Genomic DNA, 16,764 nt, shown 5'->3' with positions numbered 1-16,764 from the left:
GTAGTCCGAAAAGTGTTGAAATAATTACGGTAATGTTGGGGGACAGAGAAAGCGTCACGAACCCCTCCGGTAACATTCAGTACACGCGAAACTAACCGCATCCCACGGCCGAGCTGCTTTTGGTTAACTTTATCACAGAACTGCCGCCGCGAGGGTGCTTCAAATATAGTCCGAAAAGTATTGAAATTATTACGGTAATGTTGGGGGTCAGAGAAAGCGTCACGAACCTCTCCCGGTAATTTTCAGTACACGCGAAACTAACTGCATCACACGGCCGAGCTGCTTTTGGTTAACTTCGTCACGAAAGCTGGCGCCGCGAGGGTGCTTGAAATGTAGTCCGAAATGTGAAATCATTACGGTAATGTTTGGGGTGAGAGAATGCGTCACGAAACTCTCCCGGTAACATTTAGTACACGCGAAACTAACTGCATCACACGTCGGAGCTGCTTTTGGTTAACTTCGTCACAGAACCTGGCGCCGCGAGGGTGCTTGAAATGTAGTCCGAAAAGTAGTGAAATTATTACGGTAATTTAGGGGGTCAGAGAAAGCGTCACGAACCTCTCCCGGTAACATTCAGTACACGCGAAACTAACTGCATCCCACGGCCGAGCTGCTTTTGGTTAACTTCGTCACAAAACCTGGCGCCGCGAGGGTGCTTGATATGTAGTCCGAAATGTTGTGAAATCATTACGGTAATGTTTGGGGTGAGAGTATGCGTCACGAAACTCTCCCGGTAACATTTAGTACACGCGAAACAAACTGCATCACACGTCGGAGCTGCTTTTGGTTAACTTCGTCACAGAACCTGGCGCCGCGAGGGTGCTTGAAATGTAGTCTGAAAAATAGTGAAATTATTACGGTAATTTTGGGGGTCAGAGAAAGCGTCACTAACCTCTCCCGGTAACATTCAGTACACGCGAAACTAATTGCATCCCACGGCCGAGCTGCTTTTGGTTAACTCCGTCACAAATCCTGGCGCCGGGAGGGTGCTTGAAATGTAGTCCAAAAAGTAGCGAAATTATTACGGTAATGTTGGGGGTCAGAGAAAGCGTCAAGAACCTCTCTCGGTTATATTCAGTACACGCAAAACTAATTGCATCACACGGCCGAGCTGCTTTTGGTTAACTTTATCACAGAACTGGCGCCGCGAGGGTGCTTCAAATATAGTCCGAAAAGTATTGAAATTATTACGGTAATGTTGGGGGTCAGAGAAAGCGTCACGAACCTCTCCCGGTAACATTCAGTACATGCACAACTAATTGCATCACACGGCCGAGCTGCTTTTGGTTAACTTCGTTACAAAACCTGGCGCCGCGAGGGTGCTTGAAATGTAGTCCGAAATGTTGTGAAATCATTACGGTAATGTTTGGGGTTAGAGTATGCGTCACGAAACCCTCCCGGTAACATTTAGTACACGCGAAACTAACTGCATCACACGTCGGAGCTGCTTTTGGTTAACTTCGTCACAGAACCTGGCGCCGCGAGGGTGCTTGAAATGTAGTCCGAAAAGTAGTGAAATTATTACTGTAATTTTGGGGGTCAGAGAAAGCGTCACGAACCTCTCCCGGTAACATTCAGTACACGCGAAACTAATTGCATCCCACGGCCGAGCTGCTTTTGGTTAACTTTATCACAGAACTGGCGCCGCGAGGGTGCTTCAAATATAGTCCGAAAAGTATTGAAATTATTACGGTAATGTTGGGGGTCAGAGAAAGCGTCACGAACGTCTCCGGGTAATTTTCAGTACACGCGAAACTAACTGCATCACACGGCCGAGCTGCTTTTGGTTAACTTCTTCACAAAAGCTGGCGCCGCGAAGGTGCTTGAAATGTAGTCCGAAATGTGAAATCATTACGGTAATGTTTGGGGTGAGAGAATGCGTCACGAAACTCTCCCGGTAACATTTAGTACACGCGAAACTAACTGCATCACACGTCGGAGCTGCTTTTGGTTAACTTCGTCACAGAACCTGGCGCCGCGAGGGTGCGTGAAATGTAGTCCGAAAAGTAATGAAATCATTACTTTAAAGCTGGGGGTCAGAGAAAGCGTCACGAACCTCTCCCGGTAACATTCAGTACACGCGAAACTAATATCATCCCACGGCCGAGCTGCTTTTGGTTAACTTCGTCACAGAACCTGGCGCCGCGAGGGTGCTTGAAATGTAGTTCGAAAAGTAGTGAAATTATTACGGTAATTTTGGGGGTCAGAGAAAGCGTCACGAACCTGTCCCGGTAACATTCAGTACACGCGAAACTAATTGCATCCCACGGCCGAGCTGCTTTTGGTTAACTTTATCACAGAACTGGCGCCGCGAGGGTGCTTGAAATGTAGTCCGAAATGTGAAATCATTACGGTAATGTTTGGGGTGAGAGAATGCGTCACGAAACTCTCCCGGTAACATTTAGTACTCGCGAAACTAACTGCATCACACGTCGGAGCTGCTTTTGGTTAACTTCGTCACAGAAGCTGGCGCCGCGAGGGTGCTTGAAGTGTAGTCCGAAATGTTGTGAAATCATTACGGTAATGTTTGGGGTGAGAGTATGCGTCACGAAACTCTCCCGGTAACATTTAGTACACGCGAAACTGACTGCATCACACGGCCGAGCTGCTTTTGGTTAACTTCGTCACAAAAGTGGCGCCACGAGGGTGCGTGAAATGCAGTTCGAAAAGTAGTGAAATTATTACGGTAATGTTGGGGGACAGAGAAAGGGTCACGAACCTCTCCCGGTAACATTCAGTACACGCGAAACTAAGTGCATCCCACGGCCGAGCTGCTTTTGGTTAACTTCATCACAAAACTGGCACCGCGAGGGTGCTTGAAATGTAGTCCGAAATGTTGTGAAATCATTACGGTAATGTTTGGGGTGAGAGTATGCGTCACGAAACTCTCCCGGTAACATTTATTACACGCGAAACTAACTGCATCACACGGCGGAGCTGCTTTTGGTTAACTTCGTCGCAGAACCTGGCGCCGCGAGGGTGCTTGAAATGTAGTCCGAAAAGTAGTGAAATTATTACGGCAATTTTGGGGGTCAGAGAAAGCGTCACGAACCTCTCCCGGTAACATTTAGTACACGCGAAACTAACCGCATCACACGGCCGAGCTGCTTTTGGTTAACTTCGTCACAAAACCTGGCGCCGCGAGGGTGCTTGAAATGTAGTCCAAAAAGTAGTGAAATTATTACGGTAGTGTTGGGGGTCAGAGAAAGCGTCACGAACCTCTCCCGGTAACATTTAGTACACGCGAAACTAACCGCATCACACGGCCGAGCTGCTTTTGGTTAACTTCGTCACAAAACCTGGCGCCGCGAGGGTGCTTGAAATGTACTCCGAAATGTTGTGAAATCATTACGGTAATGTTTCGGGTTAGAGTATGCGTCACGAAACTCTCCCGTTAACATTTAGTACACGCGAAACTAACTGCATCACACGTCGGAGCTGCTTTTGGTTAACTTCGTCACAGAACCTGGCGCCGCGAGGGTGCTTGAAATGTAGTCCGAAAAGTAGTGAAATTATTTCGGTAATTTTGGGGGTCAGAGAAAGCGTCACGAACCTCTCCCGGTAACATTCAGTACAAGCGAAACTAATTGCATCCCACGGCCGAGCTGCTTTTGGTTAACTTCGTCACAATACCTGGCGCCACGAGGGTGCTTGAAATGTAGTCCGAAAAGTAGTGAAATTATTACGGTAATGTTGGGGGACAGAGAAAGCATGGCGGACGTCTCCCGGTAACATTTAATACACGCGAAACTAACTGCATCCCACGGCCGAGCTACTTTGGTTAACTTCCTGACAAAACTAGCGCCGCGAGGGTGCTTCAAATGTAGTCCGAAAAGTGTTGAAATAATTACGGTAATGTTGGGGGACAGAGAAAGCGTCACGAACCCCTCCGGTAACATTCAGTACACGCGAAACTAACCGCATCCCACGGCCGAGCTGCTTTTGGTTAACTTCGTCACAAAACGTGGCGCCGCGAGGGTGCTTGAAATGTAGTTCAAAAAGTAGTGAAATTATTACGGTAATGTTGGGGTACAGAGAAAGCGTCACGAACCTCTCCCGGTAACATTCAGTACACGCGAAACTAACTGCATCCCACGGCCGAGCTGCTTTTGGTTAACTTTATCACAGAACTGCCGCCGCGAGGGTGCTTCAAATATAGTCCGAAAAGTATTGAAATTATTACGGTAATGTTGGGGGTCAGAGAAAGCGTCACGAACCTCTCCCGGTAATTTTCAGTACACGCGAAACTAACTGCATCACACGGCCGAGCTGCTTTTGGTTAACTTCGTCACGAAAGCTGGCGCCGCGAGGGTGCTTGAAATGTAGTCCGAAATGTGAAATCATTACGGTAATGTTTGGGGTGAGAGAATGCGTCACGAAACTCTCCCGGTAACATTTAGTACACGCGAAACTAACTGCATCACACGTCGGAGCTGCTTTTGGTTAACTTCGTCACAGAACCTGGCGCCGCGAGGGTGCTTGAAATGTAGTCCGAAAAGTAGTGAAATTATTACGGTAATTTAGGGGGTCAGAGAAAGCGTCACGAACCTCTCCCGGTAACATTCAGTACACGCGAAACTAACTGCATCCCACGGCCGAGCTGCTTTTGGTTAACTTCGTCACAAAACCTGGCGCCGCGAGGGTGCTTGATATGTAGTCCGAAATGTTGTGAAATCATTACGGTAATGTTTGGGGTGAGAGTATGCGTCACGAAACTCTCCCGGTAACATTTAGTACACGCGAAACAAACTGCATCACACGTCGGAGCTGCTTTTGGTTAACTTCGTCACAGAACCTGGCGCCGCGAGGGTGCTTGAAATGTAGTCTGAAAAATAGTGAAATTATTACGGTAATTTTGGGGGTCAGAGAAAGCGTCACTAACCTCTCCCGGTAACATTCAGTACACGCGAAACTAATTGCATCCCACGGCCGAGCTGCTTTTGGTTAACTCCGTCACAAATCCTGGCGCCGGGAGGGTGCTTGAAATGTAGTCCAAAAAGTAGCGAAATTATTACGGTAATGTTGGGGGTCAGAGAAAGCGTCAAGAACCTCTCTCGGTTATATTCAGTACACGCAAAACTAATTGCATCACACGGCCGAGCTGCTTTTGGTTAACTTTATCACAGAACTGGCGCCGCGAGGGTGCTTCAAATATAGTCCGAAAAGTATTGAAATTATTACGGTAATGTTGGGGGTCAGAGAAAGCGTCACGAACCTCTCCCGGTAACATTCAGTACATGCACAACTAATTGCATCACACGGCCGAGCTGCTTTTGGTTAACTTCGTTACAAAACCTGGCGCCGCGAGGGTGCTTGAAATGTAGTCCGAAATGTTGTGAAATCATTACGGTAATGTTTGGGGTTAGAGTATGCGTCACGAAACCCTCCCGGTAACATTTAGTACACGCGAAACTAACTGCATCACACGTCGGAGCTGCTTTTGGTTAACTTCGTCACAGAACCTGGCGCCGCGAGGGTGCTTGAAATGTAGTCCGAAAAGTAGTGAAATTATTACTGTAATTTTGGGGGTCAGAGAAAGCGTCACGAACCTCTCCCGGTAACATTCAGTACACGCGAAACTAATTGCATCCCACGGCCGAGCTGCTTTTGGTTAACTTTATCACAGAACTGGCGCCGCGAGGGTGCTTCAAATATAGTCCGAAAAGTATTGAAATTATTACGGTAATGTTGGGGGTCAGAGAAAGCGTCACGAACGTCTCCGGGTAATTTTCAGTACACGCGAAACTAACTGCATCACACGGCCGAGCTGCTTTTGGTTAACTTCTTCACAAAAGCTGGCGCCGCGAAGGTGCTTGAAATGTAGTCCGAAATGTGAAATCATTACGGTAATGTTTGGGGTGAGAGAATGCGTCACGAAACTCTCCCGGTAACATTTAGTACACGCGAAACTAACTGCATCACACGTCGGAGCTGCTTTTGGTTAACTTCGTCACAGAACCTGGCGCCGCGAGGGTGCGTGAAATGTAGTCCGAAAAGTAATGAAATCATTACTTTAAAGCTGGGGGTCAGAGAAAGCGTCACGAACCTCTCCCGGTAACATTCAGTACACGCGAAACTAATATCATCCCACGGCCGAGCTGCTTTTGGTTAACTTCGTCACAGAACCTGGCGCCGCGAGGGTGCTTGAAATGTAGTTCGAAAAGTAGTGAAATTATTACGGTAATTTTGGGGGTCAGAGAAAGCGTCACGAACCTGTCCCGGTAACATTCAGTACACGCGAAACTAATTGCATCCCACGGCCGAGCTGCTTTTGGTTAACTTTATCACAGAACTGGCGCCGCGAGGGTGCTTGAAATGTAGTCCGAAATGTGAAATCATTACGGTAATGTTTGGGGTGAGAGAATGCGTCACGAAACTCTCCCGGTAACATTTAGTACTCGCGAAACTAACTGCATCACACGTCGGAGCTGCTTTTGGTTAACTTCGTCACAGAAGCTGGCGCCGCGAGGGTGCTTGAAGTGTAGTCCGAAATGTTGTGAAATCATTACGGTAATGTTTGGGGTGAGAGTATGCGTCACGAAACTCTCCCGGTAACATTTAGTACACGCGAAACTGACTGCATCACACGGCCGAGCTGCTTTTGGTTAACTTCGTCACAAAAGTGGCGCCACGAGGGTGCGTGAAATGCAGTTCGAAAAGTAGTGAAATTATTACGGTAATGTTGGGGGACAGAGAAAGGGTCACGAACCTCTCCCGGTAACATTCAGTACACGCGAAACTAAGTGCATCCCACGGCCGAGCTGCTTTTGGTTAACTTCATCACAAAACTGGCACCGCGAGGGTGCTTGAAATGTAGTCCGAAATGTTGTGAAATCATTACGGTAATGTTTGGGGTGAGAGTATGCGTCACGAAACTCTCCCGGTAACATTTATTACACGCGAAACTAACTGCATCACACGGCGGAGCTGCTTTTGGTTAACTTCGTCGCAGAACCTGGCGCCGCGAGGGTGCTTGAAATGTAGTCCGAAAAGTAGTGAAATTATTACGGCAATTTTGGGGGTCAGAGAAAGCGTCACGAACCTCTCCCGGTAACATTTAGTACACGCGAAACTAACCGCATCACACGGCCGAGCTGCTTTTGGTTAACTTCGTCACAAAACCTGGCGCCGCGAGGGTGCTTGAAATATAGTCCGAAAGGTAGTGAAATTATTCCGGTAATGTTGGGGGTCAGAGAAAGCGTCACGAACCTCTCCCGGTAACATTCAGTACATGCACAACTAATTGCATCACACGGCCGAGCTGCTTTTGGTTAACTTCGTCACAAAACCTGGCGCCGCGAGGGTGCTTCAAATGTAGTCCGAAATGTTGTGAAATCATTACGGTAATGTTTGGGGTGAGAGTATGCGTCACGAAACTCTCCCGGTAACATTTATTACACGCGAAACTAACTGCATCACACGGCGGAGCTGCTTTTGGTTAACTTCGTCGCAGAACCTGGCGCCGCGAGGGTGCTTGAAATGTAGTCCGAAAAGTAGTGAAATTATTACGGCAATTTTGGGGGTCAGAGAAAGCGTCACGAACCTCTCCCGGTAACATTCAGTACACGCGAAACTAATTGCATCCCACGGCCGAGCTGCTTTTGGTTAACTTCGTCACAAATCCTGGCGCCGGGAGGGTGCTTGAAATGTAGTCCGAAAAGTAGCGAAATTATTACGGTAATGTTGGGGGTCAGAGAAAGCGTCACGAACCTCTCTCGGTTATATTCAGTACACGCAAAACTAATTGCATCACACGGCCGAGCTGCTCTTGGTTAACTTCGTCACAAAAGTGGCGCCACGAGGGTGCTTGAAATGCAGTTCGAAAAGTAGTGAAATTATTACGGTAATGTTGGGGGACAGAGAAAGCGTCACTAACCTCTCCCGGTAACATTCAGTGCACGCGAAACTAAGTGCATCGCACGGCCGAGCTGCTTTTGGTTAACTTCATCACAAAACTGGCGCCGCGAGGGTGCTTGAAATGTAGTCCGAAATGTTGTGAAATCATTACGGTAATTTTTGGTGTGAGAGTATGCGTCACGAAACTCTCCCGGTAACATTCAGTACACGCGAAACTAACTGCATCCCACGGCCGAGCTGCTTTTGGTTAACTTCGCCACAAAACCTGGCGCCGCGAGGGTGCGTGAAATGTAGTCCGAAAAGTAATGAAATCATTACTTTAAAGCTGGGGGTCAGAGAAAGCGTCACGAACCTCTCCCGGTAACATTCAGTACACGCGAAACTAATTGCATCTTACGGCCGAGCTGCTTTTGGTTAACTTCGTCACAATACCTGGCGCCACGAGGGTGCTTGAAATGTAGTCCGAAAAGTAGTGAAATTATTACGGTAATGTTGGGGGACAGAGAAAGCATGGCGGACGTCTCCCGGTAACCTTTAGTACACGCGAAACTAACTGCATCCCACGGCCGAGCTGCTTTGGTTAACTTCCTGACAAAACTAGCGCCGCGAGGGTGCTTCAAATGTAGTCCGAAAAGTAGCGAAATAATTACGGTAATGTTGGGGGACAGAGAAAGCGTCACGAACCCCTCCGGTAACATTCAGTACACGCGAAACTAACCGCATCCCACGGCCGAGCTCCTTTTGGTTAACTTCGTCACAAAACGTGGCGCCGCGAGGGTGCTTGAAATGTACTTCAAAAAGTAGTGAAATTATTACGGTAATGTTGGGGGTCAGAGAAAGCGTCACGAACCTCTCCCGGTAATTTTCAGTACACGCGAAACTAACTGCATCACACGGCCGAGCTGCTTTTGGTTAACTTCGTCACAAAAGCTGGCGCCGCGAGGGTGCTTGAAATGTAGTCCGAAATGTGAAATCATTACGGTAATGTTTGGGGTGAGAGAATGCGTCACGAAACTCTCCCGGTAACATTTAGTACACGCGAAACTAACTGCATCACACGTCGGAGCTGCTTTTGGTTAACTTCGTCACAGAACCTGGCGCCGCGAGGGTGCTTGAAATGTAGTCCGAAAAGTAGTGAAATTATTACGGTAATTTTGGGGGTCAGAGAAAGCGTCACTAACCTCTCTCGGTAACATTCAGTACACGCGAAACTAATTGCATCCCACGGCCGAGCTGCTTTTTGTTAACTTCGTCACAAATCCTGGCGCCGGGAGGGTGCTTGAAATGTAGTCCGAAAAGTAGCGAAATTATTACGGTAATTTTGGGGGTCAGAGAAAGCGTCACGAACCTCTCCCGGTAACATTCAGTACACGCGAAACTAAGTGCATCCCACGGCCGAGCTGCTTTTGGTTAACTTCATCACAAAACTGGCGCCACGAGGGTGCGTGAAATGCAGTTCGAAAAGTAGTGAAATTATTACGGTAATGTTGGGGGACAGAGAAAGGGTCACGAACCTCTCCCGGTAACATTCAGTACACGCGAAACTAAGTGCATCCCACGGCCGAGCTGCTTTTGGTTAACTTCATCACAAAACTGGCACCGCGAGGGTGCTTGAAATGTAGTCCGAAATGTTGTGAAATCATTACGGTAATGTTTGGGGTGAGAGTATGCGTCACGAAACTCTCCCGGTAACATTTATTACACGCGAAACTAACTGCATCACACGGCGGAGCTGCTTTTGGTTAACTTCGTCGCAGAACCTGGCGCCGCGAGGGTGCTTGAAATGTAGTCCGTAAAGTAGTGAAATTATTACGGCAATTTTGGGGGTCAGAGAAAGCGTCACGAACCTCTCCCGGTAACATTTAGTACACGCGAAACTAACCGCATCACACGGCCGAGCTGCTTTTGGTTAACTTCGTCACAAAACCTGGCGCCGCGAGGGTGCTTGAAATATAGTCCGAAAGGTAGTGAAATTATTCCGGTAATGTTGGGGGTCAGAGAAAGCGTCACGAACCTCTCCCGGTAACATTCAGTACATGCACAACTAATTGCATCACACGGCCGAGCTGCTTTTGGTTAACTTCGTCACAAAACCTGGCGCCGCGAGGGTGCTTCAAATGTAGTCCGAAATGTTGTGAAATCATTACGGTAATGTTTGGGGTGAGAGTATGCGTCACGAAACTCTCCCGGTAACATTTATTACACGCGAAACTAACTGCATCACACGGCGGAGCTGCTTTTGGTTAACTTCGTCGCAGAACCTGGCGCCGCGAGGGTGCTTGAAATGTAGTCCGAAAAGTAGTGAAATTATTACGGCAATTTTGGGGGTCAGAGAAAGCGTCACGAACCTCTCCCGGTAACATTCAGTACACGCGAAACTAATTGCATCCCACGGCCGAGCTGCTTTTGGTTAACTTCGTCACAAATCCTGGCGCCGGGAGGGTGCTTGAAATGTAGTCCGAAAAGTAGCGAAATTATTACGGTAATGTTGGGGGTCAGAGAAAGCGTCACGAACCTCTCTCGGTTATATTCAGTACACGCAAAACTAATTGCATCACACGGCCGAGCTGCTCTTGGTTAACTTCGTCACAAAAGTGGCGCCACGAGGGTGCTTGAAATGCAGTTCGAAAAGTAGTGAAATTATTACGGTAATGTTGGGGGACAGAGAAAGCGTCACTAACCTCTCCCGGTAACATTCAGTGCACGCGAAACTAAGTGCATCGCACGGCCGAGCTGCTTTTGGTTAACTTCATCACAAAACTGGCGCCGCGAGGGTGCTTGAAATGTAGTCCGAAATGTTGTGAAATCATTACGGTAATTTTTGGTGTGAGAGTATGCGTCACGAACCCCTCCGGTAACATTCAGTACACGCGAAACTAACCGCATCCCACGGCCGAGCTCCTTTTGGTTAACTTCGTCAAAAAACGTGGCGCCGCGAGGGTGCTTGAAATGTACTTCAAAAAGTAGTGAAATTATTACGGTAATGTTGGGGGTCAGAGAAAGCGTCACGAACCTCTCCCGGTAATTTTCAGTACACGCGAAACTAACTGCATCACACGGCCGAGCTGCTTTTGGTTAACTTCGTCACAAAAGCTGGCGCCGCGACGGTGCTTGAAATGTAGTCCGAAATGTGAAATCATTACGGTAATGTTTGGGGTGAGAGAATGCGTCACGAAACTCTCCCGGTAACATTTAGTACACGCGAAACTAACTGCATCACACGTCGGAGCTGCTTTTGGTTAACTTCGTCACAGAACCTGGCGCCGCGAGGGTGCTTGAAATGTAGTCCGAAAAGTAGTGAAATTATTACGGTAATTTTGGGGGTCAGAGAAAGCGTCACTAACCTCTCTCGGTAACATTCAGTACACGCGAAACTAATTGCATCCCACGGCCGAGCTGCTTTTTGTTAACTTCGTCACAAATCCTGGCGCCGGGAGGGTGCTTGAAATGTAGTCCGAAAAGTAGCGAAATTATTACGGTAATTTTGGGGGTCAGAGAAAGCGTCACGAACCTCTCCCGGTAACATTCAGTACACGCGAAACTAAGTGCATCCCACGGCCGAGCTGCTTTTGGTTCACTTCATCACAAAACTGGCGCCGCGAGGGTGCTTGAAATGTAGTCCGAAATGTTGTGAAATCATTACGGTAATGTTTGGGGTGAGAGTATGCGTCACGAAACTCTCCCGGTAACATTCAGTACACGCGAAACTAACTGCATCCCACGGCCGAGCTGCTTTTGGTTAACTTCGTCACAAAACCTGGCGCCGCGAGGGTGCTTGAAATGTAGTCCGAAAAGTGATGAAATCATTATTTTAATGCTGGGGGTCAGAGAAAGCGTCACGATCCTCTCGCGGTAACATTCAGTACACGCGAAACTAATTGCATCCCACGGCCGAGCTGCTTTTGGTTAACTTCGTCACAAAAGTGGCGCCGCGAGGGTGCTTGAAATACAGTTCGAAAAGTAGTGAAATTATTACGGTAATGTTGGGGGACAGAGAAAGCGTCAGGAACCTCTCCCGGTAACATTCAGTACACGCGAAACTAAGTGCATCCCACGGCCGAGCTGCTTTTGGTTAACTTCATCACAAAACTGGCGCCGCGAGGGTGCTTAGAATGTAGTCCGAAAAGTAGTGAAATTATTACGGTAATGTTGGGGGACAGAGAAAGCGTCACGAACCTCTCCCGGTAACATTCGGTACACGCGAAACTAACCGCATCACACGGCCGAGCTGCTTTTGGTTAACTTCGTCACAAAACCTGGCGCCGCGAGGGTGCTTGAAATGTAGTCCAAAAATAGTGAAATTATTACGGTAATGTTGGGGGTCAGAGAAAGCGTCACGAACCTTTCCCGGTAACATTCAGTGCACGCACAACTAATTGCATCACACGGCCGAGCTGATTTTGGTTAACTTCGTCACAAGACGTGGCGCCGCGAGGGATCTTTAAATGTAGTCCAAAAAGTAGAGAAAATATTACGGTAATGTTTGGGGTCAGAGTATGCGTCACGAAACTCTCCCGGTAACATTTATTACACGCGAAACTAACTGCATCACACGGCGGAGCTGCTTTTGGTTAACTTCGTCGCAGAACCTGGCGCCGCGAGGGTGCTTGAAATGTAGTCCGAAAAGTAGTGAAATTATTACGGCAATTTTGGGGGTCAGAGAAAGCGTCACGAACCTCTCCCGGTAACATTCCGTACACGCGAAACTAACCGCATCCCTCGGCCGAGCTGCTTTTGGTTAACTTCATGACAATAGTAGCGCCGCGATGGTGCTTGAAATGTAGTCCGAAAAGTAATGAAATCATTTCTTTAACGCTGGGGGTCAGAGAAAGGATCACAATCCTCTCCAGGTAACATTCAGTGCACGCACAACTAATTGCATCACACGGCCGAGCTGATTTTGGTTAACTTCGTCACAAGACGTGGCGCCGCGAGGGATCTTTAAATGTAGTCCAAAAAGTAGAGAAAATATTACGGTAATGTTTGGGGTCAGAGTATGCGTCACGAAACTCTCCCGGTAACATTTAGTACACGCGAAACTAACTGCATCCCACGGCCGAGCTGCTTTTGGTTAACTTCGTCACAGAACTTGGCGCCGCGAGGGTGCTTGAAATGTAGTCCGAAAAGTATAGAAATTATTCCGGTAATGTTGGGGGTCAGAGAAAGCGTCACGAACCTCTCCCGGTAACATTCAGTACATGCACAACTAATTGCATCACACGGCCGAGCTGCTTTTGGTTAACTTCGTCACAAAACTGGGGCGCGAGGGTTCTTGAAATGCAGTCCGAAAAGTAGTGAACTTATCACGGTAATATTAGGGGTCAGAGAAAGCGTGACGAACCTCTCCCGGTAACATTCAAACACGCGAAACTAACTGCATCACAGGGCCGAGCTGTTTTCGTTAACTTCGTCACAGAACCTGGCGCCGCGAGGGTGCTTGAAATGTAGTCCGAAAAGTAGTGAAATTATTCCGGTAATGTTGGGGGTCAGAGAAAGCATCACAAACCTCTCCAGGTAACATTCAGTACACGCGAAACTAACTGCATCCCACGGCCGAGCTGCTTTCGGTTAACTTCGTCACAAAACCTGGCGCCGCGAGGATGCTTGAAATGTAGTCCGAAGAGTAATGAAATTATTACGGTAATGTTGGGGGACAGAGAAAGCGTCACGAACCTCTCCCGGTAACATTCCGTACACGAGAAACTAACCGCATCCCTCGGCCGAGCTGCTTTTGGTTAACTTCATGACAATAGTAGCGCCGCGATGGTGCTTGAAATGTAGTCCGAAAAGTAATAAAATCATTTCTTTAACGCTGGGGGTCAGAGAAAGCATCACAAACCTCACCAGGTAACATTCAGTACACGCGAAACTAACTGCATCCCACGACCGAGCTGCTTTTGGTTAACTTCGTCACAAAACCTGGCGCCGCGAGGGTGCTTGAAATGTAGTCCGAAGAGTAATGAAATTATTACGGTAATGTTGGGGGACAGAGAAAGCGTCCCGAACCTTTCCCGGTAACATTCAGTGCACGCACAACTAATTGCATCCCACGGCCGAGCTGCTTTTGGTTAACTTCGTCACAAAACCTGGCGCCGCGAGGGTGCTTGAAATGTAGTCCGAAGAGTAATGAAATTATTACGGTAATGTTGGGGGACAGAGAAAGCGTCCCGAACCTCTCCCGGTAACATTTAGTGCACGGGAAACTAACCGCATCCCACGGCCGAGCTGCTTATGGTTAACTTCGTCACAAAACGTGGCGCCGCGAGGGTGCTTGAAATGTAGTCCAAAAAGTAGCGAAATTATTCCGATTATGTTGGGGGTCAGAGAAAGCGTCACGAACCTCTCCCGGTAACATTCAGTACATGCACAACTAATTGCATCACACGGCCCAGCTGCTTTTGGTTAACTTCGTCACAAAACTAGCCCCGCGAGGGTGCTTGAAATGTAGTCCGAAAAGCAGTGAAATTATTACGGTAATGTTGGGGGTCAGAGAATGCGTCACGAACCTCTCCCGGTAACATTTAGTACACGCGAAACTAACTGCATCACAAGGCGGAGCTGCTTTTGGTTAACTTCGTCGCAGAACCTGGCGCCGCGAGGGTGCTTGAAATGTAGTCCGAAAAGTAGTGAAATTATTACGGCAATTTTGGGGGTCAGAGAAAGTGTCACGAACCTCTCCCGGTAACATTCCGTACACGCGAAGCTAACTGCATCCCACGGCCGAGCTGCTTTTGGTTAACTTCCTGACAAAACTAGCGCCGCGAGGGTGCTTCAAATGTAGTCCGAAAAGTAGTGAAATAATTACGGCAATGTTGGGGGACAGAGAAAGCATCACGAACCCCTCCGGTAACATACAGTACACGCGAAACTAACCGCATCCCACGGCCGAGCTCCTTTTCTTTAACTTCGTCACAAAACGTGGCGCCACGAGGGTGCTTGAAATGTAGTCCAAAAAGTAGTGAAATTATTACGGTAATGTTGGGGTACAGAGAAAGCGTCACGAACCTCTCCCGGTAACATTCAGTACACGCGAAACTAACTGCATCCCACGGCCGAGCTGCTTTTGGTTAACTTTATCACAGAACTGGCGCCGCGAGGGTGCTTCAAATATATTCCGAAAAGTATTGAAATTATTACGGTAATGTTGGGGGTCAGAGAAAGCGTCACGAACCTCTCCCGGTAATTTTCAGTACAAGCGAAGCTAACTGCATCACACGGCGGAGCTGCTTTTGGTTAACTTCGTCACAAAAGCTGGCGCCGCGAGGGTGCTTGAAATGTAGTCCGAAATGTGAAATCATTACGGTAATGTTTGGGGTGAGAGAATGCGTCACGAAACTCTCCCGGTAACATTTAGTACACGCGAAACTAACTGCATCACACGTCGGAGCTGCTTTTGGTTAACTTCGTCACAGAACCTGGCGCCGCGAGGGTGCTTGAAATGTAGTCCGAAAAGTAGTGAAATTATTATGGTAATTTTGGGGGTCAGAGAAAGCGTCACGAACCTCTCCCGGTAACATTCAGTACACGCGAAACTAACTGCATCCCACGGCCGAGCTGCTTTTGGTTAACTTCGTCACAAAACCTGGCGCCGCGAGGGTGCTTGAAATGTAGTCCGAAATGTTGTGAAATCATTACGGTAATGTTTGGGGTGAGAGTATGCGTCACGAAACTGTCCCGGTAACATTTAGTACACGCGAAACTAACTGCATCACACGTCGGAGCTGCTTTTGGTTAACTTCGTCACAGAACCTGGCGCCGCGAGGGTGCTTGAAATGTAGTCCGAAAAGTAGTGAAATTATTACGGTAATTTTGGGGGTCAGAGAAAGCGTCACGAACCTCTCCCGGTAACATTCAGTACACGCGAAACTAATTGCATCCCACGGCCGAGCTGCTTTTGGTTAACTTCGTCACAAATCCTGGCGCCGGGAGGGTGCTTGAAATATAGTCCGAAAAGTAGCGAAATTATTACGGTAATGTTGGGGGTCAGAGAAAGCGTCACGAACCTCTCTCGGTTATATTCAGTACACGCAAAACTAATTGCATCACACGGCCGAGCTGCTTTTGGTTAACTTCGTCACAAAAGTGGCGCCACGAGGGTGCTTGAAATGCCGTTAGAAAAGTAGTGAAATTATTACGGTAATGTTGGGGGACAGAGAAAGGGTCACGAACCTCTCCCGGTAACATTCAGTACACGCGAAACTAAGTGCATCCCACGGCCGAGCTGCTTTTGATTAACTTCATGACAAAACTGGCGCCGCGAGGGTGCTTGAAATGTAGTCCGAAATGTTGTGAAATTATTACAGTAATGTTTGGGGTGAGAGTATGCGTCACGAAACTCTCCCGGTAACATTCAGTACACGCGAAACTAACTGCATCCCACGGCCGAGCTGTTTTTGGTTAACTTCGTCACAAGACCTGGCACCGCGAGGGTGCTTGAAATGTAGCCCGAAAAGTGATGAAATCATTACTTTAATGCTGGGGGTCAGAGAAAGCGTCACGATCCTCTCGCGGTAACATTCAGTACACGCGAAACTAATTGCATCCCACGGCCGAGCTGCTTTTGGTTAACTTCGTCACAAAAGTGGCGCCGCGAGGGTGCTTGAAATGCAGTTCGAAAAGTAGTGAAATTATTACGGTAATGTTGGGGGACAGAGAAAGCGTCAGGACACTCTCCCGGTAACATTCAGTACACGCGAAACTAAGTGCATCCCACGGCCGAGCTGCTTTTGGTTAACTTCATCACAAAACGTGGCGCCGCGAGGGTGCTTGAAATGTAGTCCAAAAAGTAGTGAAATTATTACGGTAATGTTGGGGTACAGAGAAAGCGTCACGAACCTCTCCCGGTAACATTCAGTACACGCGAAACTAACTGCATCCCACGGCCGAGCTGCTTTTGGTTAACTTTAT

This window comes from Dermacentor variabilis, chromosome 6 (assembly GCF_050947875.1).
Source record: "Dermacentor variabilis isolate Ectoservices chromosome 6, ASM5094787v1, whole genome shotgun sequence".
NCBI classification, from domain to species: domain Eukaryota; kingdom Metazoa; phylum Arthropoda; class Arachnida; order Ixodida; family Ixodidae; genus Dermacentor; species Dermacentor variabilis.
The sequence above is the reverse complement of the archived record's forward strand: the minus strand, read 5'-3'. Positions refer to the sequence as shown.